At 48.5% G+C, this 25,095-nt stretch overlaps 1 protein-coding gene across 13 annotated transcripts in view; it reads right to left on the bottom strand.

The window, feature by feature from the left end:
- Positions 1-25,095, bottom strand: part of CAMTA1 (calmodulin binding transcription activator 1) — an 813,334-nt gene that overhangs the window by 696,041 nt on the left and 92,198 nt on the right. Inside the window, exon 5 of one of the 13 annotated variants that reach the window (XR_006601642.1) lies at positions 6,629-23,619. The exons of the other annotated variants lie outside the window; for them this stretch is intronic. The gene's annotated coding sequence lies outside the window, so the exon portion shown is untranslated. Of the gene's footprint in view, positions 1-6,628; positions 23,620-25,095 lie in introns of those variants that run through there. 13 annotated transcript variants of the gene reach the window in all.

Below are 25,095 nucleotides of genomic sequence, written 5' to 3'. Positions count from 1 at the left end.
GCGACGGGGACACACAGCTCCCTTCAGGTCCACGCCTCGCCCGCCACTTCAATCTCCTCACTGCTGGGCAATTACGAAGTGCTCCCAGCACAGCCTTGCGAGCTGCTGGCAGCCGGCGTTGGGGCGCTGGCACTGGAAGGGCCGGCGGCCCGGGGGCCAGGCAGGCCCAAAGCACCCACCCGAGACTCAGCAGCCACGGGTTCCCACACAGAGACCTGTGAGGGGTCGAGAGCACACGGTCTCAGCTCCGCAGCAGTCCCACATTCGTACTCAGCGTGGGTTCCTGACCCTGTCTGCGGAGCTCTGTAAACACGGGAGACACAAGGTGGGCTCTGCGAGGATGTGAGGGCTTTCCCAAATCGTGGCATGTCGGAGGGCCACAGGCACGCAGAGAGCCGTTTCCAACAAGCACATGTCAAGTCGTATTAATTTTCCCCTCAAACAACAAGACCAGCATTTTTTTTTTTTTAAAGCTGGTTTTTCCTTGCAAAGCTCAAATGTTGCAGAAACATTTCTGTATGAGGGTCAACCCTACAAAGCAATGCTCTGGCTCTGGGCCTCCCGGGGGACTAGCTGTGCAGAAGCTGGCAGTGGGAGGCTGGGGGAGGGGCAGGGAAGAAGTTGCCATGTCAGAGTCTGGGGATCGCGGCTCTTCTTCCCCCGCGAGACCACCTACGGAGAGTCCACGGCAGCTCTGGAATCACGTGGGCTGTGAACCTAATTACAACCCGGCAGAAGGGCGACAGCATGCCCCTTCCGTCACCGTGCGACCCCCTGGGCCGCCCAACAGGTTAACACTGCCTCAGCCTGTCCACAGCAAAGGCTTTTGGCTGGACGTCAGGACCTCATCGACACACAGATAAAGCCAAAAGCCAACACGGGACAGCTGCAGGGTCCATGATGGCACACTGTGAGAAAGGCCACCAATCTGAAGACTAGTCGAGGCTGGCTGCAGAGCTCGACACGGGCCGGGCAGCCCTCGAGGCCAACAGCTGAGGAAGATGCAGGAACTCTTCCTTGACCTCAGGTGAGCGCAAGCCCCTCACAGAGCACAGTCTGAAAAATGGAACCTGGAAAGTTCACTCGGGGGTGACTCTGACAAGTCTTTTTGTGCACATGGATTAGGTTTACCCGGTTACACTCAGAGATAAGCTGGGTGGCTGGCGAGTGTCCCCCCGTGGCCCACTCTACCCACTGTACTTTGATCCACATTGCAAACTGTCAGGACCCCAGCTTTTTAGGCAACTAGAACCTTCTACACTCCACACTCTCTCCCACACATGTGCACCTTGCCCAGGTAAAGCTCCACCCCTCCGACAGGCCAGCTGGCCCAAGGGTCTGCTCTAGGACCTACCTCAGGGTAGAGCCCCCATTCACCGGAGAACTACACCCTTCTGGAGAGGCCTCAAGACCCGGCAGCCCTGGGATGGGCTTCTGTGGGCTGTGCATTTCTAGGTGATGGCTTTTCCCAGTCTCCCCCAGGGGCCAGCAGCATTTCCTCGTGCATGATTTCAGGAAGTGCCCAAGAATGAAACAACTATGATTTTGCTTAGAAAGAACAGCTACAGGGTTGTTGTTTTTCCCAAATGCAGCTGGAACGAAGACACAAACTGACCTTTCACGTGTATTTTGAATTAATTCAGAAATACTCGATCCAAGTATAGAATATTAGGTGACTTTACTTTGTGCGCCCTTTCCTCTAAATTATTAAAAGTCTCAAGGATTCTCCAGTCTGTGGCTAACATTTCAGATGACCAAAGCAGACAAATAAATCGAGTTCTCTTTTAAGGCAAGGAAATCTTCGTTTTCCTGAAGAGTAAAAAAGAATGTGGCAAGTCGGCCTGCTTCATTCCTACCAGCCTCCGCTGAAAAACCGGGGTAAGGTTTAGGGTGTAAAGGGACACGATGCTTGTGCTTATTACTATACTTCTCCATGCTATTCTTTAATTCAACACCTTTTAATTAAATTTAAATGGATTGAGCAGTTTCAGCAATGATTCCTCAATGCTCATGTGTGATTCTGAAAATGTCGGAATCTGGCTAAATTACTCTGGCACACTTACCTGTCAGTGACAACTCCCGAGAAATACAGCACACTCAGGAGCCCAGCGAGGACTGTGCCCCTAAGCGCGGGGGGGGGGGGGGGGGAAGACACACACAAAGCACAGGGCACCTCAGTACACACTCCCAGTGAGCTGTGCAGCTTGGTCTCACAGTCACGGACCCCCAAGGCCTCATGAGCAGTATTTTGGCGAAGTCGAATCAAAGCGTATTTTATTAACCCACCTTCCAATTCTCCACCCCAACAAAACAAAACAAATGAGGACTATGGTTCACCACTATGAACTCTGTGCCAAATGTGGAGAAGGGGACAGGGCCACTGTCCCAAGAGCCCTGGATTGACGGAGGAGAATGAGGCAGTGAGTTGCCCAACAGCGGACACAGAAACCTTTTCTTGGGAAAAGCACCCGAAACTTGACTTTCAATATGCTTCTTGAATATTCTAGCTTAGCATCTGCAGTGAGCAGTGAACAGCGTCTCCCGTGCCAGGAAGCAGATAAGCTGTGGGTAGAAGGCCTGGCTGGAGTGCGAGACAGAGGCCCAGCCGTCAGCCTGCCTGCCACCCAGGGCGGCGGGATGCCCTCAGAGAGCACAGGTACCCACTCAGTGCCGGCTTGGGAGGCCAGGGGCCACAGCAACAGCAGATGGCCAAAGCCCCTTCTTCCTGTCACGAGGGAGATGGAGGACACACAGATAAGGAGATGCCACCCAGCAGGCGTCTGAAGCACATCACAGGCACCCGGCAGGCAGAGGGGTGAGGGCGCACTCGTCAGATAATGCGACCACAGACATCCCCCAAAGGGCGCGTCTGAGCACAGCTGAAGGAGAAATGGGGAGGGAACTGTGGGGGGCTCCTGGGAGAAGGAACAGTAGGTACACAGGCATCGGGAACGGGGACGCTGTGAGCCAGACCACCAGAAGCCTGGAGATCATGGGCCATCTCTGGATTTTACCTGCAGTGTATTGGGATCCAAGCAGAAGGGCTGGCTGCTCCACCCGTCGCCAGGAACTCTGTGTCTGAGGGGCTGGGAGCATCAGGTCTCACGTGTGCCCGAGGCCAGTCCTGGTGTGACAGAGGGCACTCCCAGCTTACTCCCTGTGACCGGGCCCAGGTGGCTCTGGCCCCTGGGACAGGCACCCGTACTCCCCTGTTGGGTGGGCCTGGTACCTGCTGCTGGACCCAGAGCCTTCAGTGTGTCACCAGGAAGGGACTGTCAACCCAGGGAACAGCACAAACTCTCCGTACGGCAGGAGGCACGAGCCCCGAGAGGTGCCGGGCTTACGCAGGCCCCAGAGCAGCTGTTTGGAAGAAACCCAGGACCCCTCAGCTGCCCTCAGTTGAAGCTCAGCCCGCAGCACAGAGCCCTGGACCTAAGCTGCCCAGACCTGCTCTCACCCTTTCAAAGCTCCGCACCCCTTCCAGAAACATGGGCTGTGGGAAGGCATGAGGGGGCCGCGGGGACGACAGCTGCTGAGGCCGCGGGTCAGCCGGTCACGTCTCCTTACAGCAAGAGTTCCTAGAGGTCAGGGCCCGTGTCCCTTTAGCTGTCCCAGAGCCCAGATGTCTGGCGACTCAGCAAACAGTGACTGTTGACGATGCTGCCCAGGCTCCGGACATCCTAGAACTCTAACCATTTCACCAACTCAAGGACATAGTGGAAACCACACACCGGATTTTGAAAAAGCAAACAAACTGAAAAGCAATTAGAAAAGACAAATCACAAATATTTAAGCGTTGAGGCCTGCGATGGATGTCTATCTTGAAGCCGGATCTCCACTTCCTCTTCAGACCCAGGGGGCCCTGCTGGAGCACAGTGAGGCCGTGTCACGGACAGCTCCGGCCGCCTCTCAGGTGGGTCACAACCGCTCCCCCTCAGATGCCCACAGCAGTGCGGGGAGCAGGGCCTCAAACTTCACTAAAATGAGTGTTTTGACTGGTGGAAGAAACGTGCACTGGCCCTGGGCAAGTAGTAACTGGATGAGGACACGTCACACAGCACCTTCCTCTTCCACTCCCTCCAGGGAAAGGACTGGCATGCTCGAAAATGAGGGGGAGGGAAAATTAAATACAAAATATATTCAAATAACAGCCACAGAGCGAGGAGGGGAGGCACGGATTTCTGAGCCAACTTCCAAACTCGTGCTGCTCTGCATTGCCTTTGAAACAGTCTCACTTTGCCTTCTGTTGCTTAAACAGTAATTATTAAAGGCATCAATTAAAAATGCCCAACTCTGCCGTCCCCATGGCCGCGGTCCCTGGCACGCCTCCTGCCCCGCCCGCAGCACCTGCCACCACCCTTGTTTTCTGTGTCAGTGGGCTAGCGCCAGTCCAGAATACAGGCTCTTCTCTGGGTCCACGGGCCGCTTTATTTGAGGTCAGGAGCGGGATCGCCGCCCACCCACAGCCCTGCCAGGAGTGGGAGGAAGGAGCAGGCCTGACGTGAGCCTTTTCCATCTGGAATTAGCACGCGCAGCGCGTACACAATGCAGGAGTTCAGCACGGCAGCCACAGTCCTCTCTGCTAGGAGGCTGGCATCTTCATCTCCTACAGAAAGCCCCTTGACAGTGAGTTTCTCCCCGCCCTTCTTCCCACCCCTCCCCGGGAACAGGAGAACCCTGGGAGAATCACACCACCAGAACCATTTGGACAGGACATGAAAGAGGAAATCCCTCTTCTTGGCGCCAACACTGGACAGCTTCCAGATCACAGAGTGGTCCCTCCTGGCTTGTCTGAAGAAATTGTGGGTGATTTCCGCTCACATTCCCAAGCAGGCAACGGGCTCATTTGGCCAGAGTGTCAACATTCAGCTCTGCCTCCCTCTGGGGCATGTGGAGGAGCAGGAGAGTATGTGGGAACACAGGAGCAGGGAGGGATGGAGAGGCTGTCTGACCCCGGAACACACACAAGATATGCAGGTATGATCCCCAATGTGTACAGACACAGTCACAAATTATTACGAAGAAAGTGTATTAAGAGCCACATGAACCCAGAACAGGGAGCCAGTCATTCTGCCGGGGGGCGTTGCCAACACAGAGAGGAGGGGAAATTTAATTGAAACTTACAGGCGTTCCCATCACCCAGGTGCTGAAGGGACAGGTGCGGCATGGACAGAGGGTTTCACAGTTACCTAAGGAGCTGAGGCTTTCACCTGCAGAGTAGGGGTAACTGCCTTCAGACAAAGGCAGAAGGGGGGTGTAGGAAAAGGAAGAACAAGGCAGGGAGTCCCTGGGCCACACCGCAGCGGTGGCTGGGAGAGATGGAAAAGACAGGCAGAACCTGCGCGTCGCCATTCGGACTCCAGGAGCACCACAGGGCATCAAGCAGGACGCCAGAGCTGTGAGCCTGGGCTAGCTATGAGACCTCAGTGCGGAGGAACAAAGGATCAGGTCGGGAAGAAACAAGGTGTCTGGTTCGGGACACGGGGTTTCAAGTGTTCGGTATGCAACATGAAACAAAGATGTGAGACTCAGGCAAAGGGTAGGGCCTTAAGATCCAGATGTGGTACCATGGGTGTAGAAGTGGAAATTGAAGCCACCAGATAACGGAATACAGGCCAGAGTTCTCTCACAGGAAAAAAGAGGGCCAGGGACACAAATTTAAGGCACTGCAATCTCAAAAGATTGGCAAGGAGAAAGGCAGGATATGTGCAGCAAAGCAGGAGAGAGAACTGTGACCCGGACACAACCAAGGGAGAGCAAGATTTTTTTTTTTTCCAAAAAAAAAAAAGGAAAGTCAACAGAACAAACGGCACACAGAAGCTAGGAAGGAGCTTGTGGCTGAAACCAGGCCACAAGACTTCTTAATAAGCATTCTCAGTAAATCCTAACACAAGTTTCTATCGCGTGGGACGCGGATGTCAAGGCCTGACATTTGTGGCTGAGGAAAGGGTAGGAAGGGAAATGCAGAGAGGAAGCAGCTGCAGGAATGGTCGGAGAGAAACTTTACACAAAAAGAGAATAGCAGCACACCTGTGAGCAGAGAGGACGGAGCAGTAGAGAGGGCACAGCTGGAGGGTTCTGACCGGGAAGAAGAGCACAAACTGTAGGTCACTGTGGAACCATCAACACACTGGTGACGGCAGTACCCACGCCCACGGGCGGCACTACCCACAGAAAGTGTAGCGAGGAAAGAAAGACCAAAGCAAGAGCCCTGATGTTTAACGCGAGCTGGAGCAAGAGACTCTTTCCGACCCCTCGTCCCATGCCTCCAGCTCTGGCCACGGCCTGATTTCCAGCCCATCAGCTTCAGCTCGTAAGGTGCATGGGGGGTCTTCAAGATCTCCGCAGTGCCGATCCTACACGACAAGCCGGTCAACAAAAGCAGATCCGACAGGACACGGGGCCGAGACACACGGGGTTACTCACCTGCCCCTCTGACATTCGGAAGCCGTGGCCATGCCAAACCATGTGATCAGAAGCTGAGCCTTTCCGCCTGCCCCAGTGGGATACTGCACAACGTCAAAGATAGTACCACACAGAAAGCCGGGCTTACACAAAACACATGCAGTGATGACCAAACAGAATAAATGGCTTAAAAAAGGGGGGGGGGGATTCAATAAAATGTGTATAAAACTGAGTGAAGATAATTTTATTAAGGTATAATTAACATACAATAGAAAGTATGGATCTGAATCTGTTTGATGTTTTAACAATGACATCTGCCCACACAATTACAACCTAAAATGGGATTTAGTGTACCTCCATCGCCCTACTAAGTCTCCTCCTCTCTTTCCAGTTACTTCCCCCACCCAGTGTCCTCAAGAACCACTTTCCATGACCACAGATGGGTTTCACAGAGTATGCACTTGTCCTGTTTTCGAGATCCATCCAAATGGGCTGTACCGGTAGTTCATTCTTTTTATTGCTCAGCAGAATTCCACAATTTGTTCATCCGTTTTGCAGATGATGGATATTTGGGCTGTTTCCAGTTTGGGGCTTTATACAAACACTCTTGTGCAAGTCCTTTTGTGAACATATATGGGAGCACCCCCGTATGCACAGGAGACTCCTTCCAGGACCCCCAAGGGATGCCTGAAATCATGGATAGCACGGAACCCCATATACACTAAGTTTTTCCTATACATCCAAACCTGGAATAAAGTTTAGTTCATAAATCAGGCACAGTAAGAGATGAACAACAGCAGGTAACAAAACAGAACAATCATAACAACGTACCACAACAAAGTTAGGGAACTGCGGTCTCTCTCCCTCTCTCATCCTACTGTACTCACCCTTCTTCCCAGGATGGCGTGAGGGGATGAAATGCCTGCGTGCCAGGATGAAGGCGGTGAGTGGTGCGGGCGGGTGACACAGCGTTAGGCTACTGCTGACCCTCTGCCGGAGTGGATGACGGAGGGTCATCCACTGCCGGGAACTGAAACCACAGAAAGCAAACCTCCATGTCATACACACGCCCAACGGCGTCCCGAGAAGCTCTATAACATGACGTACTGACCAGCGACATACAACATGGCACCTAACGGCTTGAAGCCACACCTCCCTCACAAGGGATGATGTTGAGCAGCTTTCCACAAGTTAACTGGCCTTCCGTATGCTTTCTTTTGTGAAGTACCTGTTCAAAGTGTCCCGGTCTATACAGTCTGACAAAGACGGATAGCTGTGTGACCACGACAGTACGCAAAATTCAGAGAAGTTCCCTTGTACCCATCTGTGGCCAACTCACCCCCACCTCCAGCACCAGCAGCCACGATCTGCTCCCCTGCCCTGTAGTTTTACCTCTTCCAGAAAGTCCTATAAATGGAATCAGGCAGTAGCAGCCTTTTGAGTCTGGTTTCTTTTCACTCAACAGGATGCGTGTGTGGACTATCTGTGTGGTATCCGTTTGCCTCTTTTTCCTGCTGAGTAGTGTTCCACTGAGCTGTTCCACAGAGTCGTTCGACAGCAGAATGACACGGGGGGTTGTGCTCTGGGAAGTCATGAATAAACCCACAGCTCCCACGCGAGTTCTTGTACAAACACAGCCTCTTATTCTCCCAGGTAAATACCTACAACTGGAACTGTGGGGCCATATTTTAAGTACAGGGTTAACACTTTTTTTTAAAGTACAGGTTTAGAGAAAACTCACATTTCTTTCCAAAATGGCTGTACCATTCTGCAATCCCACCAGCCTTGCATGTGAGCTGGTATTACCACGGCTTTTGTTTTGTTTGGAAGACCTATTCCAACAGGTGTGCACTGGCTAGGCTCACTGTGGTTTCTACTGCACTTCTTTTTTTTTTTTTTTTTAAAGATTTATTTATTTATTTGACAGACAGAAATCACAAGGAGGCAGAGAGGCAGGCAGAGAGTGAGGAGGAAGCAGGCTCCCCGCTGAGCAGAGAGCCCGATGCAGGGCTCGATCCCAGGACCCAGGCTTTAACCCACTGAGCCACCCAGGCGCCCCTCTACTACACTTCTCTGATAACTTTTGACCCCGATGTCTCCCATGTGCTAAGCTGTAGATCTTAACGTGGCTATTCAAATCTCTTCTCCATTTTTAAGTTGGCCATTTTAATAACTCACGTTACTGAGTTTTAAGGAGTTCATATATTCTGGATGCAAGTTCTTTATTAGACACAGGCTGTGCCTATGTTTCCTCCCAGTCTGTGGCCTATAGTTTCATTGTCTTGACAGCATCTTTGGAAGAACAGAATTTTTAAACTTTTGATGAAGTATAAAATCCATTTTTTCTTTTAGGGATTGTGCTTTGAGTATCTTAAAAAAAAAAAAAAATCTCTGCTTACTCCGAAGTCACAAAAACTTTCTCCTGTGTCGTCTTTTACAAGTTTTATCAAAGTTTTAGACTCTAAACTTAGATCCATTTTGAGTTAATTTTTGTCTATGATACAGGGTACAGGTCAAGGTTCATGTTATTTGCACAGAATGTCCAATTGTTCCATTACCATTTGTTTAAAAGACCATCCTTTCTCACTGAATTGCCGTGCACTCTTGTCAAAAATCAACTGCCCGAGGATGTGTGTCCATTTCTGACCTCTTTATTCTGCCCCACTGATGTATGTGTCTACCCTTGGCAATTCCACCCGAGACTATTGTAGCTTTGTAAGAAGGCTTGAAAATCAGGCAATGAAATCTTCTAGTTTTATTCTTTCTCAAAACTGATTTGGTTTTCCCTAGGTCCTTTGCATTTCCATATAAACTACAATCAGCTTGTCTAACTTCTGACTAGGATGGCGCTGAATTCCTAAATCAATTTAGGGAAAACAGAAAGACATCTTAACACTACTGAATCTTTCAGTCCACAGCCTTGGTGCGTGGCTTCTCTCCTCTCTCAGCAACGCATTCGTTTTCAGGGCAGAAGTCGTACATGCATCCTCAGCTTTTTGTACTGGATGTTTCTAAATCTATTGCCAATGATACTGATTTTCTAATTTCACCTTTTGCTAATATATGGAAATACAATGGACTGTATTTTGTATCTCACTGAATTTACGTATTCTTAGAGGTAGAATATACAGATATATACTCATAATCATGTTGTTTGCGTATAAAAGTTAAATTCTAGAGCTGGGTTTATTTGACTATCTGAAACTCCAAAAGATAGCTTTTCAATGACTAGAAAAGTGTCCAAACTTTCATGGGGGCGGGGGAGGGCTGAAAGAAATTCACTGTAATTGCATAAATTGAGATAGCAACATTTCCACCTCAGAGTTTTATTTCCTGTTCTTACAAGGGGTGGCAGCAGGCTGGGTCACGGCACGGCAATGGGATGCCATCATCAGGGAACCACAGTAGCCGTGCAGGGCATGGTTTCCCTCCCCGGCCCCCTCCTCCTGCGCAGCGCCGGGGCTGGCAACAAGCCTGAAGGAGCCAGTGTGCCATGGGGCAAAGCAGACGTTCTTGTGCACCTCCAACCCTCTGCAGCCCGGACAGTCCCCATAAACGTCTGCCAATATGACCTCCTTCGGCCTGGTAAACACACTTGGATTCCGCATGTGACTTCTCAAAGAGCTCTCAAGTCCATCTTCTGAAGAGCTCCAGGAAGTGGGGCTGTCAATAGCATTTTTCCCACCGCACAAGAGCCACATGAAAAGGTCTCAATTATAGGAGACCGACAGTCCAACAATCCCACACAGCAGCGCCTGAAATATAAACACCAAGGCCCCTTGTTTAACGGGGAGGCAGCACCAAGTTCACCAAGTTTATGGCTCAATTACTGGCGTGCAAAGAAACAAGGAACGCATCACCTGATGAAAGTCTTGACGGAGGCTTGGGTTTACGACATATTTCTGCCACCATCTGATTCTTCTCCATCCTAAAATCTTATACAATACGACTCAGGTCCTCAGTCACACCTGTGGTACCGACTGCTAGGACTGTTTGCAGCTCATTACTGCCTCCACCACAAAAGTCAAGGAATGATTTTTCACACTAGTGTTTCTGACCAGTGGTTTCAGACACAACTTCTCTATTATGAGGTGGTGGAACTATATACGAGTGCACGCGCACGCGTGTGTGTGTGTTATATATATAATTTTTTAACAGAGAAGTAACTCCAGACCACTCTGCTGCCATTCTATCAAACGCAAGGCAAGTGATTGCTGAGTTCCCAATTATGTTCAACCTTAAATCACACTGTTTGGTCTGGTTGTATATCCAGCCCTACAGGGAGTTGTGCGAAGGCATATATTTGGCAAGCTTTCAAACCCCGGCTACAAAACATGTGCTGAAGAAAATGATTCAAAATATTAAGAAAGCAGTCATTTATTTTAGAAAGCCTGTTCACGTGAGACAATAAGCTGCTTCCCAGAATAGGCTCCATCCATCAGGAAAACACTACAACCCAGCACACACTGGCTGGAGCCTGCCTTTCAGCAATCACACCGCCATGATTATTATTTATCAGCTGCAGGGCATCTCAGATGGGTAAGCGGGCCGGGCACAATTTCACGGGGACAGCAGTGTGTCGGGGGCAGCAAACCCACCCTCACCTGGAAGAGCACTCCAGGTAAGATGACTTCACAGACCCTCCAGGACTACCTGGTCTATCCTACAGATCCACACGAGGGCAGGCCGTGGGCATCCTTGCATCCAAAGGGGATTCAAAGCAGGGGTACCCTGGGACTCAGTCTAGATCATCCAGTTCACCATTAAAAAGATCATGGTTCAAACAGAGCCAACCAGGGGATCTCCATCAACCAGGCACCTGTGTGGAAGTCCACTAGGTGACAATAGGGCGGGAAATCGGTCTAGGAATCACGGCTGAAGCAAAAAGGAGATTCCCCTTGAGACAAGACTTGGGAAAATCCCTTTGCAGTGTCTTTCCAGAATTCTTCCCTGGAAACCATGTGTACCATCCTGAGGGGCCAACTCACACGCCAATGCCACACGAGAGAACTGCTCCCCGCGGCTGGCGCCTTCTCTCACCGTCTGCGAGCTTTAACTTGTCTGCCTGAAGGACGGAATCTTTAAGCCTCATCATTGCTACAAGCCAAGGAATGGGCAAAAGATGGGTCTTACAAAGTATACACAGTAATTCATTTTCTCTAAGTCGGACACACTGAAATTTAACAAATATTTAAGTATCTCAACCAACTTGAAGGATTTAGTGAGTCCAACCCCGTCTCAAGACAAGGAAGTAAAACCCCACTGCAGCGGCTGAACCGCTGGCTTCCCAGCTTTCCTGAGGCAACAAGTGTGGATTTCTGGGGCTCTTCGTGTACCCCTAACCACAGCATCTGCAACGAAGAGGAAAGTTACGGACGGCTGGTTAGCCAGAAATTTCTGCAAATATCTTGGCCACGAAAGGAAAGACCAGAAAAAGAAAACCAAGCAATTCACGGGCAGGAAATCATTTTGGCTTTTTTAAGGCTGGAAAAGGAGACGGGAACAACAGTAAATAGGCACTTGTCCCTCGCTCGCACCCACTGCCAGGGAAACGTAACCAGGATGCCCTTCCAGAGGGGCAACCTCGCTTCTTCAGGCCAGACCAGAGCACCCTGGTTCACGCCCAATTACAGAGTAACCGCCACATACACGGTGTGTGTGTCAGGCACAATGTCAAGTGTGCTAATCGCCCGTGCGGGAAAGTCAGTGCTCTTCAGATACTTACCAGCCAGGTATGGACGGGAGTCTGTTCCGAATATTCAGTTGACCAAGCCATCACCTGAACTTCAAAAGCAATCAACCAAGAAGGACCAAATCAAAAAAGACATATAACTCAGGGGTATGCAGTAGACGGCTTCTCCCAGTGTCTGTTAGAGAAGGAAATGGCTCCCAGGAAAGACGGGCGAACGGAGTTTCCAGTAACTAGGAAATCAATGATGGGTACAATTCTCCCAGCTCTTCTCCCTGTCCCCAGGTGGCCCTACGCACACCCCAGTTCACCAGCTTCATTATCAGGGGAAAAAACCTGCTGCGGTTGCCTACTTTTTACCTGCAAGACCTCCCAGAAGCAGCTCGAAACCCATTTTCCAACCCTAGCAAGCCCCCCGCACTGTGTACATCTCTGGCTCAGGCAGTCCAGGCCTTTTCTTGACTCTGCCTGCCTTCGTCCTGCTTGTTCCCTCCAGCTCGAGCCTGTTCTCTAGCCAGGCAAGTGGGGGGCTGGGCAGTCAAGACTCCATGCCATGGGTGGCACGAGGCTCCGGTCTCACGTGAGAAGGGGTGGGGGGAGGGGTTCTCTTAAATCCAGTCTAATGAGCTGATGCTCAATCAAAAACTGCAAATGCTCCAGCTCAAGGGTTCTAGCCCTAGATCTTGGGTCTAAGAAGGTCCATTTCAGGATAAGGTAACTGAGAAGTTAGTGTTTTTACTGATTAAACAACCCAACAGTGTAATAACATCCAGATAAAGAGAGCACCAAGAATGGAAGCTTGCACAGTGGGGCTTTGCTCCTGAGTTCTATAACCCAATCCCTAACGAACCTATGTGGGACCAAAGTCAATGCTCTGACAGACAGCCTGCAGGCGTCTATCATATTTGAGACGGCCACGGGGTGGAAGCAGGATTCTCTTCCTCGCTAGGAAAGCTGAACGTATAGGTTGGTTCAATTTAACTATCCTCATCAACTTGCCAGCTATCTAGCCTCACCACATTTTCCTCCTAAAAATCTAAGACATAGCCAAGAGGAGAACCAGGGAAGCTAAAAGCTACTCAGCGAAGTTTAGATTTCTACAAATAACTGGAATCTTCAGAGACTGGTCCCCTAACCCCAGCGAGAAGGTGGAACGTACCAAGTGCACCCACAGCGCTCACAAGAAAGATGCCCTGGGCAATCACAGAAAATGAGGTCTAGCTCTCAAGCTGGGTGTGGGTGAATTCAAATTCAATCTCCGGCAAAGTCAGGCAGTGCTGTGCCACCGCCCCAGCAAGGAGGCAAAACCCCCCACTAACGAGCTTCCCCGAAACACAAGCACTGGGAACGCTGACTTTTCGTCTCACTAGCGAAGCCAGGAGAGCGAGGTCTCCAACTCTCATTGGACATGGGCTGAACCATGTTCACAGCCGTTCTCTGAACCCCCAAATGTCAACTTTTAATGTGCAAAGGCAAGGTTTAGAGTGGTGTTTTCCTAAACCATTCCAGAAACCATCTGGGGAGGAGGACTTCAGGACTGTCCCTCTAGGTGCCCAGTTCCACCAGGTCAGCCCCCTCCTTGGACATGAATGCTGTCGGGGGCTCCTCTCCTGCATTCCCTTCATCAGTGGCAACCTGCACCTCATAGGCACCTGTCGCTGCTGAGAATACAGCTGAGGAGACGGCCTCGGTCGTGCCCGGAAAGAGCTCACGTTCTAGAGGGGTGGGGAGGAGAGCAGAGAAAGGGAAAGAAACCATTTCAGACAGTAATAAATGCTACCAAGCCACACCACATGATAGAGTGACAGAGCACCATGCTAGGATGGGTTGTCTGGGAAGGGCCCCCCTGAGGAGAGGACAGCTGAGGTGAGACCGGAGAGGCCTGAAGAAGGCGGCCCACGAACACGGGGTAGGAGGGGGCACCACTGCACGGAGAGGAAACTGCAGAAGAGAAGCACACGGGGTGTGTTCCAGCCGTGGGAAGGGTGGATGTGCCCTGAGGAAAAAGCAAATGGGAGGGCCTGAGAGCTGTCCCAGGGCCCAGGTCACATGCGCCAAGTACACTCCGAATGGGCAGAAAGTCACTGCAGGGCTCTGAGGCGAGCTAGTGACCTCACCCGCTTGTACCTTTCACAGATCACCCCGGTCCCTGCCCGGGGAGCAAGACTGGCAACTGGAGTCCAGACAGGAAGAGGGGACGGACGTCAGGCAAAGCAAACAAGGACAGCCCAGACTCCAGAGGTGCCAGCAGAGACATACACAGCGAGCCACACGTGAGAAGGAAAAAGGAACTTACAGGTGGGTCCCACGCGGGGCAGGGGATAAAAGGCAGAGTCAAAGACACACCTAAGCTTCCGGCTGGAGGTACTCACTGACTGCCCAATGTGGACGAGGCGACACTGGTGTTCATTTTCACAAATATCCTCCCAGGCTCTTCTCACCAACATTGAACTTCAGCCTCACCAGACGGCGTTTAATAGTGGACAGAGAGTGCCATACCCGCTTCCAAAATCGAAAAGCAGATTCAGGAACCAATATCTACAATCCTGCTTCCCAATGAAAGGTTGACAAACTCGTCCAAAGGGACAGCTCGCGGGTGGCTCTGAGCAGCGGCCTGAGTTACCTGCCTCCTCCCGTGACATCACCCTCCCCACGGGAAGGTTTCCTTCCCCTGGCTTTGCAAAGGCACAAGGCAGAGGCTCACAGAGCTTTTCAGCTTCCTCTTACCAGGCTTTTTTAAACAGATCCCTTTTCTACCCTGCGTTTGTCACCATGTAAAATGTTGTGCTAGTTAGCAGTAATTATGTAAATGCAAGCAGCCATTTCTAGTTTTAAAAGGGAACCCCATTTAGCATTCTCACATCCTGAAATGTTTAAAATAGCTAGTCCAGTGATGTTTTCACTTTATTCCAACTGTTTGTGTGGATTTAAATACAGGTTCAGCAGAAACCAAAGCAAGTCAAACATTTACTTTCTATTAAACGTCTAAATCAGAAGATTAAAAACCTATTTTACATTTAACAGGAAGAAGCCGTTAGATCAGCAGTGGCTTCACCATGCTTACTGCCAAGCGGGGCTGGTGTCTGAGAGGCAATCAGTTTAGGAAGGGAGGGATGGATTTCTTTAAACTCTTCAAAAGGGGACAAATACATTTGAGCAAATCTTTTAATTATAGTATCTTCCAAAGAACCTCCAAAGCCTTTATTCTTTCCAAACTTAATGCTTTGTAAAGGCAACTCCTGCCCCTTAATTCCACATGAAATATTCAGCATAGCATAATTAAATTTAATTCCATGCTATTTTTATTGGGTTCACAGAAATAGAGGGTGGCATCATTTTGGAAACAAACTTCCAGCAACTTTGCATTCACCGTGAATGGCTGGTTCTCAAAATTGAACTTAAAATGCAAAACCTACTCCAAATGCCTGTTTCAGTCCAGGACAGATGGGTGGGTATCAAAAAGATAGGCTCATTCATATGTCACACCCAACCTTCAAATAAACAAGCGCCCCAGTTCTCAGCTTACTTCACTGCGCTTGCCACAAGGCGCCTCTGGGCATAGATCTTAATTTCCAACAAGCAAATACTGGAGTCTGTTTTATTTTTCAGTGTGAATCTATCTGGTGGGGAAAGAAAACAGAAAGGAAAAAGACAAGGGGGAAAAAAGTGCCCTGTGGCTGAAAGAAATTTATAATGTGAATGAATATTTGGATAATTGGATGGTTTGTGGAGAGCAGGCTTGAGGTTTTTGGTCACTATTGTAAATTACAACTGAAGTCTTCCTCTTCTTTCCAGTCAGTGTAAGAAAACCCCAAGTGAATACAAAACTCCCTCTTCTCAGACTGAGTCACTCAAAGAGGGAAGCGGTAACTACCGTGGGCCACCCACAGCCAAGTCCGCCCACTGGTGGAAGCACAGCAGCCCCCGCTTAACCTTCTCGGGAGTCTGTCCCACAGGACTCCCCCTGATGGGACACAGCCTATCACGACACGCAACTTCCCCAACGACGTGTCCGAGAAGCTAAAACTTCATTGTGACTCGTGCCCACATCAGCAGGGACGATCTCAGGTCGATGGTTACCTAGCCTCTCCGACCCACCTGCCCGACAGCCCCATCTGTTTTACAACTTCCTGAAGAGGGTATCTAGAACACCAGCAAAGCCCTCTCCCACGGGACATCCATAAGGGAGCAGCACGCCAACCCACACTAGAGGCGTGAGGAAAGCCACCAGGGATTTACCCTGATGCGGCTCCAGAATGCTGAGGTGCCAGGAAGGAACCAGGAAAGCACTTGGGGACTTTGTCAGCTTTAAAAAAAAGAGGTTCCTTAATGAGACTTTTAGAACTTGAAAAGATTAAAACATATCTTAATTCTTCCACTTGACTTTGGCTTTGTAGATTGGTCTATGTTACTAATTAGAAAACAAAACAAAGAAAACCACCCACCAAACTCCCCAATGTGGTCAGCAAGACTTAACCGGCTGGGACAAAGTACCACGACAGCCTCTAGTGCGTGGCTGCCTCTGACCTCAGGGTTTCAGAAAGGTCAGATGAGACACTGTTAGAAATGGAGACCTACCAAAACTAAATAATGACAAAATTAAGTTTTATGCCACAGAAACAGATACTAGAAGACATCTAAAAGCACCATATTTGCAAAAAAAAAAAAAAAAAAAAAAAAATTCTTAGGAGACTCATTTCTGTTTTCTGATTAGATCTAAATGTGTAAATACGATATTCTGCTAGCTTTTCAAGAACCGAGTCTGTCCACTTACCACTTTTTCAAACTACATCATTTTCTGACTCAAATATCTCTTCTGTTCTTGTTTAAAAAAGGAGGAGGAGGAGGAGAAGGAGATACGTCCCATGTGTCTCCACGGCCAAGGCTCCCCCCAGCACAATACGCAGCCCAGATACACACGCAGGACGCCGCCTCCAAGGAGGCCGCAGGTACCCAGGGCCTGTGAGTGCTCGGTGTCAGCACAGATTGCGACTTCCCCTAATGGCCCAGGACGGGCCCAGGAGAGTCTGCTAAATCAAGCCTAATCATGCTGATCTGATCATATTCAGGAAGAATCTGGGCTGAAACAAAATATATAAATTATCAACTAGGTATCCAAAAACTGTGCATATTAGAAGCACAAATACGATCACTGGGGTGGAATTCAGCCAACATAAAAGAGGGAAAACAGCATTTTCAGAGCCACATTATTGCAGGTGTGCTGGGGGAGGCCCGGGTGAGAGGTGTTCGGTCATGGGTAGAGTGGCTCTAATGAACTTGGCCTCCGTCAGTCACCCCCTGGCCTCCCTTACCTCATCCAGGTACACAAAAAGGGAGCGACAAAGCTCTCCCTGACTATCTCTCAGGGTGAAGAAACCAAATGGGACGCTGTCTGGGAAACCACTTTCTTAGACCGTAAAGGTACAATGTGAGCGCTGCTACCGTTTTGGGTATACTAACTGCTCCAGCCTCTAGACAGCAGAACTAGCTGGTGGGCTTTTGATTAGGAAGCCACGTCAGTTCTATTTGTATTTCCAAATATAAGAAAGGTTTTTGGGATGGGGGGGTTTGGGGGAATATGCACATGTTTCTACCTTGACTTAAGCTGTGGTGGTGTGAGAAGCGGCCCAGGGTGCCAAAGTGCCTCGGTGACATGGTGACTTCGGTCACCTGTTTCGTTCTGTCTGTGGGGGCACAGCTCACTAACTGCATCAATGGGGAATCTATTTAGGTGTTAAGATCCTGGAAAACCAAAGACTACTCACAGACATGGACCCAGATAAAACCGAAGAATGATCTGGAGGCAAAGGCCACATCTTGAGCAGAATTCGGGTTTTCAGGCAAACATTGCAGCCTCATAAATGCTGAACTGGAACTTTAAGCCAAATATGGTCAGAGTCCACAGGGGTCACATATTAATGTATCAGGAAACCTCAACAGCGTCCAAGTGAGGCCTGCACGAGAAGCTAGATGATGGCACTATGCAAACTCTGTACCACCTCTGCGACTTGGCAGTAAATATAGAATTATTCCAAGATTAAAAGTTCAGCTTTTGAATGATAATTAAAAAGGAAGGAGAAGCTTACCTTTAGGGAAGAGAAGGAAAGTAAAACAAATGTAATGGCTATCTGCACAAAGGTTACAACTTGCTCACTTCCACCACACGACAGTCTCCTGAAGCGGCAGCAGCCAGATCGCACGGCTAGAGACTCACATAAAACAGAGCGACTGTCCCAGGGCCCCCCAGCTTTTCAGAGGTGGGGGTGGGATGCTGTTCCGGATCCGCCTCACCCTAAAGCCCAAAGAGTAAGCGAGTCTGGCCAAAGGACCCAGGTGGGAAGGCGGGCCCTGCCCTCCAGGGAAGAGCTCAATGAACAACAAATGCCCACCTGCTTCCAATCGGTTTGTCTCAAGCGGCACCACTGAGTCACCCAAAGGCCATCAATCCAAGAAGTGAGATGGTCCCCTCTTCAAAAGGCAAATTAAGAGATGCATCTGAAAATGGATGTCCTGATCCCCCTTGGAAAATCTTAACGTTGGGAGACCCTCCACCAGCACGTTCACCTGAAAATCCTCTCACCAGGACACCCATCCTAGCCTATGCTGCCAGAGAAGTCTCCCTGTAAGGCTGTCACTAGTCAACCCCAGGGCCACGGCTTAATGGAGCAGGGCACTGACGAGCTCCCAATACGTGAAAGATAAGTCACAGACGGTATAATCAACCACCGTCGGCCTTTTCAAAACCCACCAAAAAGAAAAGCTCTCAGAAAAGAACCAATTACAAGATGGCTCCGGCTCACAAGAGCTTTCGGAGGCGGGCTCCTAGGTCAGTCCCTCCCTGCCTGATGTCCTCTGTGTGCCACCAGAGGGCACTAACTCATGTAATCACTCTGGAAAAACTTCTGTCACATTTTAAACTGCAGGAATGTTGAATGAAGACTAGATTTCTAATCAATGCAGCGCTAGGTATGTCTTTTTGACAGCGGCTTTAAGCATCTGCTGGTCATAAGTCTCAATGTAATTCCATAAAACTTAGAAGTACACACACACAGCAACAGGGCATACTTAAAAAAAAAGTCAATCAAATCTTCAGGTTTATGAAATTAACGGATTTCAAAATACATCTAGAGTTACACATTTGCTCCTGCATCTCTCGCCTCCAGGGCTGTCCTCTGGGTAACCTGTCCCAGGATGTCCTACAGGGCGCACATAAGAGCCCAAAGAAAAACATTTCAGCATTTTCCTTGCTTTGAAAGCCACTCTTGATTGTGAATTAAAGTGGACTTTCACCACGCTAAATTACAGTTCAGTTTATTATGCATGATTAAAACATGATTTAGTCTTTTGTACTAAAATCCTTGTGAAGAGATAAAGAGCACACATTTCCTAGTGCTCACTACGCCCTGGGCTGCTATTCTGAGCACATTACACTTATTTAATACTCACGACATCCCTCAGAGAGGCTGTAAAATTCTATTTTAGTAAAAAGTTCAACCTTGCATTTCTTGAACGCAATCAAGAATTTTTCTTTACATCTGTATCCTCCACTGATGATTTATTTGCCCACAGAACTATAAACGCAGATTTGTGAGTTCTGCCTCATTAACTACCTTCTGCAATTATTTCTTCACCCCAGAAAATTCACACTTCTTATACTTTCATGGGAGGATAAGATTACATAATCAAAATAGTTCAGCGGTAAGTTTAATGAAAAACGCATTATGCCCTGAAAGGTTTTTTTTGTTTTGCTTTGTGGTACATAAAAATCTGCTCTTTGCTTTTCACACTTTATTTAAAAGAAAGTGAAACATATTTACTGATTTGATCAGAAATGTTGGGTACCTCTCTATGTGACAGAAATTCAAGCTCAATTGGGCCTTTGGTTTTCCTGGTTTCCCATGATTCTCTCAGCGCACGATGAATAACCAAAGTTCACGAGGGAATGGGCACAATGTGACAAATGCAGTGCACTGTCCCTGGGCCGCTCAGATTCTTCCACGGTCTGGCACAACTTAGTGCCCCAAATAATCTCTCCTTGAGGTGACAGTGTACGTCACAGGATACAGTTTCCCTGGGTTTTGACCTCTGGACTAAAAACAAACCAACCAATCCTCCTCGAAGGTTCTCAAGGACATGTGGGTACTGTGGCCTACACAAGCATACAGGAATAGAGAGGGAACAGCTGCAACACATGGGTGTTCTAGAACACAAGTACTTCTGTTAGTACCATCAGCGTAACTGCCTCTGTGTCGTGGTGAATGCCCCTTTGATCTAGGAAATATTTTGGTTTCTCTGGTCTACTTGATGCCAAAATCTACTTTTTAAATTGTTAAATATTAAGAAAAGTTTAAAACTATCTACTTTCCCTCTAATTTTTTTCAATGCTTCTTTCCAGACTCTTGCTAGATATCTTAGTATTAGAATAAAGGAGCTTGTTTTATGGCTTTGCTTTCCGGGGCTTCACAGGTATTGAGTTTTACAAATTAAGTGTTTGCAGCGACCCTGCGCCAAGCATGTCTATCGGCGCTATTTTTCCAAAAGCATTTGCTCACTTTGTGTCTCTGGGTCATGTTTTGGTAGCTCTTGCAGTATTTTAAACTTTTTAAATTATTATTATATTTTTATGGTGACCTGGGATCAGTGATCTTTGATGTCGCTACTGTCATTATTTTGGGATGCCACAAACCACAAACATGCAGGATGGCAAGCGTTACCAATAAATGCTGGGTGTGTCCTCCTGCTCCAGGGACCAGACGTTCCCTGTCTCTCCTTCTCCTCAGGCCTCTCTGGTCCCCGAGACACAATAATACTGAAATTAGGCCAGTTAATAACCCTACAGTGGCCTCTAAGTATTCAACTGAAAGGAAGAGCCCATGTCTCTCACTTTAAATCAAAAGCTAGAAATGCTTCAGCTCAGAGGAAAGCATGTTGAAAACCGAGACAGGCTGAAAGCGAGGCCTCTCGTGCCAAAAGGCCAAGTTGTGCATGCAAAGAAGAGTTCTCGAAGGAAATGAAGAGTGCTCCTCCAGCGAACACAGGAGTACGAAAGCAAAACAGCCTCAGTGTTGATAAGGGAAACGTCCCAGTGATCCAGAGAGAAGATCAAACCAGACCTAACGTCCCTTAAGCCAAAAGCATCATCCAGAGCAAGGCCCTCACTCCCCAGGTCTTGAAGGCTGAGAAGAGGGGACGGAGCCGCCTCAGAAAGGTCTGAGGTGGCTTCGAGAGGTTAAGGGAAGCCGTGTCCATCACCTGAGAGCATAAGCGGAAGCAGCACGTGCTGGTGCAGGGGCCGAGGCAAGCTCTCCGGAAGCTCCGGCTCAGAGGACTCACGAAGGCAGCGACACCACACAACAAATCGTCACTGTACACAGAACACCTGCCTTCGGAAGGCTGACCCAGCTCTTCCACAGCTAGAGAGAAGTCAGCGCCCGGCTTCAACGCTTCCAAGGACAGGTTGCCTCTTTTGTTGGGGCTAATGCAGCTGGTGACTGGACCTGGACACCAATGCTCATTTACCACTGTACAAGTTCTAGAACTATGCTAGAGGAACCACACTAAATTTACTCTGCCTGTGCTCTATCAATGGAACAACAAAGCCTGGATGACAGCACATCGTTGACAACATGGTTTGCTGAATGTTTTAAGCCCACTGTTGAGACCTACTGCGCAGGGAAAAGATCCCTTCCGAAACAGTACTGTTCATGGACAATGCTTGTGGTCGTGGAGAGCTCTGGTGGAGATGTACAACGAGATTAATGTCATTTCCACGCATGCTAACACAACATCCATCCTGCAGCCCATGGGTCAAGGAGTAATTTCAACTTCCAAGTTACTATTTAAGAAACACATTTCATAAGGCGACAGCTGCCCTAGATACGAATTCCTCTGACAGATGTGGGCAAAGTAAACTGAAAACCCCTGGAAAGGTTTTCACCATCTAGATGCCACTAAAAATATTCATGATTCATGGGAAGAGCTCAAAATATCAACACAAACAGGAGGTTTGGAAGAAATGGACTCCCACCCTCATGGATGACTTTGAGGTGTTCAAGACCTCAGTGCAGGAAGGAACTGCAGGTATGGTGGGAACAGCAGGAGAACTAGAGTTAGAGGCGGAGCCTGGAGATGGGACCGAATCACTGCAGTCCCGAGATAAGACTTGAACAGATGAGGAGTTGTTTCTACGGACAGGCACCTTCAGATGGAATCTGCTCCTGGGGAAGACTGTTGAAATGACAACAAAGGATTTAGAATATTCCATAAACTAAGTTGACAAAGCATTGCCACGTTTGAGGGGACAGAGTCCAATTTTGAAACAAGTTCTACCGTGGGGATAATGCTATCAAACAGCATCACATGCTAGAGAAATTTGTGAAAGGAAGAGTTGATCTATGCAGCAAATTTCATTGTGGCCTTGTAAGAAATCGCCACGGCCACGCCAGCCTTCAGCACCCACTACCCTGAGCAGTCCACAGCCGCTGCATCGAGGCGAGACCCTCCACCAGCAGAAAGGTCACCGCTCACTGAAAGCTCTGGTGATGGTTAGCATGTCTCAGCAATATTTTTAAATTAAGCTACGCATGTTTTTTTAAACATAATGCTATTAACACATTTAACAGAGTACAATACAGTGTAAACTTAACTTTCATACGCATCGGAAACAAAAACTTCCGTCTGACTCACTTTATCGTGATGCTCGTTTACTTGCAGTGGTCTAGAACCAGAACTGCAAGGTCTCTGAGGAACACCTGTATTCCAGACACAGGACTCCCATCTCTCCTAATCTACATCCTCAACTTCTTCATCAGGAAGCATGGATACCAGAACAGAGAGTAAATTTGTAATTTAATATCCTAAAGTCGTGATATGCTCTGGCATCTCAAAGACACCCCGCACCACTCATTTCAATCACAACAAAATTTTTATATTTACCCCCAAGTTTCACTGTTTTATCATTTTTAAAAGTTATATATAAAAGGCAAATTAGAAACAAACATTCAGAAAGGAGGCCATGCCAGTGGAGCCATTTACGCACTCGACGGCATTTATCCACACAGAGCCAGGCCCTGCCCCACACGTCCAGGCCAGGAACAGCACGGAGGCTCTACCCTCGTGGGACTTCAGTCCTGTCAGACACAGACAGTAACAACACATAACTATATCTGTGGCTCTTAGGAAAAGAGAAGCCTACGAAGGGGACCGAGAGTGGCACCTGGGCAGAGACCTGCTCTCCCACAGCCAGGTAGGACTGTGGATCTTGCACATTTAACAGCTGTGGGGAAAGCAAGAGTAGGGCACTTCCGTCTACTCCATTTCCAGTAACGTTCGGTTCAAATTAATTTGGGGTTTTAAGTGCAACCACTTCACTAACGGAATAATCTTGGAGCCAGATATGGGGCTACAGGATGGCAAGATCCCCTTACAAGTTCTGCCAGCGCGGAGTCCCATGTGCCAGCGCTCACGGCTCCAGCTCTGCGGGGCCCTCTTCTTGCTGCGCCCATGAACAAGTGTGTGGTGAGAGCCTGAAATAAATAAGTGTAAAATGGGTCAAGACCATCGCTTCTATTTCTGTTTTTAACTGACGAAAATGTGCCCCATTTCCAGAGGCAGAGGGAGAAGGAGATGTCTGAATAAAGACAAACTACGGTGCGTATTAAACACACACATATGTCTGTGTATGGGTATGTACGCGTATAAATGGACCACGTACTATTCACATATATCTCCCACAACCGACTCACTTCCCTACAGTAACTCGGCCTTTTTACAATCATTACAGCGTAACTTTTATTGGTTGTATCTTTAAGAGGTCGCATGAGTTTTTTAAAGGATCAAATTAAAAATTAAAGGTTCAAAGATTATCAAGGTTCAGATTCAATTAACACTAATTTTAGAAGAATTTTTTTTACTGACTCCGCATATTCAGGAAACTACTTAAGTTTTTATTTTCTTTTTTTCTACCACGGCATCCCCAAGGAGTCATTATGTACAATCAGCTCTCTAATTCAGATTAGCGTGCCTAAGTACATATTGATGCAACAGAACACAAGGCTTCGAGAGGCTCCCCTGCTGGACACCACGGGGGAAGCCTGGGCCTGAGAAGGCGGACGGCTCAGACTGAAGCCCCAGCACCAACACTTGGGTCCTTCCAGCAGCTTCACGGGTCAGAGGATGTGGTACTTGAAAGAAGCACCGAATGAGGAGGAGGACAACCATTTCCTTAATTACAAAAAATCCTACGAAGCTAGAGGCGACTTCTACAGTGGCCCTTAAGCCACCAGACACACACTGGTGCAGAAGGACACACAGAGGTCTGTTCTTTCCAATCGGTCTCACTCATCTCCCCTTGCTTAGGTGCTACCAGAGAGGAAGGAAGAGCCATTTTAAAGTGAGTGATTTCGGATAAAACACCGAACACCATGTTAATGAATCTTTGAGGGGAAAGTTGGGAGCTGGTTACAGGGGGAGGATGTGTGACGCTAATTTGTTTTTCTACTATGGGAATGATTTCCACCCAAGCCTCAAATTGACGCGACAGAAGCACGACTAGTGAAGTCCCGCGGAACCAGGAGCTTATGAAAGAGCCATCGTATTCAAGCATGTGTCCAATGCAAAGAAGCAGCTCAGTGTCACAGCCTCCGGGAGGGTGCCAAAAAGGACACATCACGGAGAGAAATGTGGGCTCCTCACAAGGGAAGTCCTCGCGTGTATGATCTACTCCCCTAGTTGTTACTCAATTAAATAATTAGTTAAGACACCAGAACAACAAACTGAAGATTTCAAGGCGATCAATGGCAAATTACATATTTTAAATATAAAACGTGACTGTCTCTGTGGAATCGGACAGCAGCTTCGAGCTTCTCTGCATACTAGCTTTCTGCCACCCAAATTTTAAGACCTCTATAAACAAAAACAGTATTCATTCTCTTCCCCCCAAACAATTAAAGGTACTTTTTCGGCTTGAAGGGGCACTACCCTACCATCCCCTCCCCCTTTCA

Source organism: Mustela putorius, unplaced genomic scaffold, assembly GCF_011764305.1.
Source record: "Mustela putorius furo isolate JIRA1106 unplaced genomic scaffold, ASM1176430v1.1 tig00003853_pilon_pilon_pilon, whole genome shotgun sequence".
NCBI lineage: Eukaryota > Metazoa > Chordata > Mammalia > Carnivora > Mustelidae > Mustela > Mustela putorius.
The sequence above is the reverse complement of the archived record's forward strand: the minus strand, read 5'-3'. Positions and strand labels throughout refer to the sequence as shown.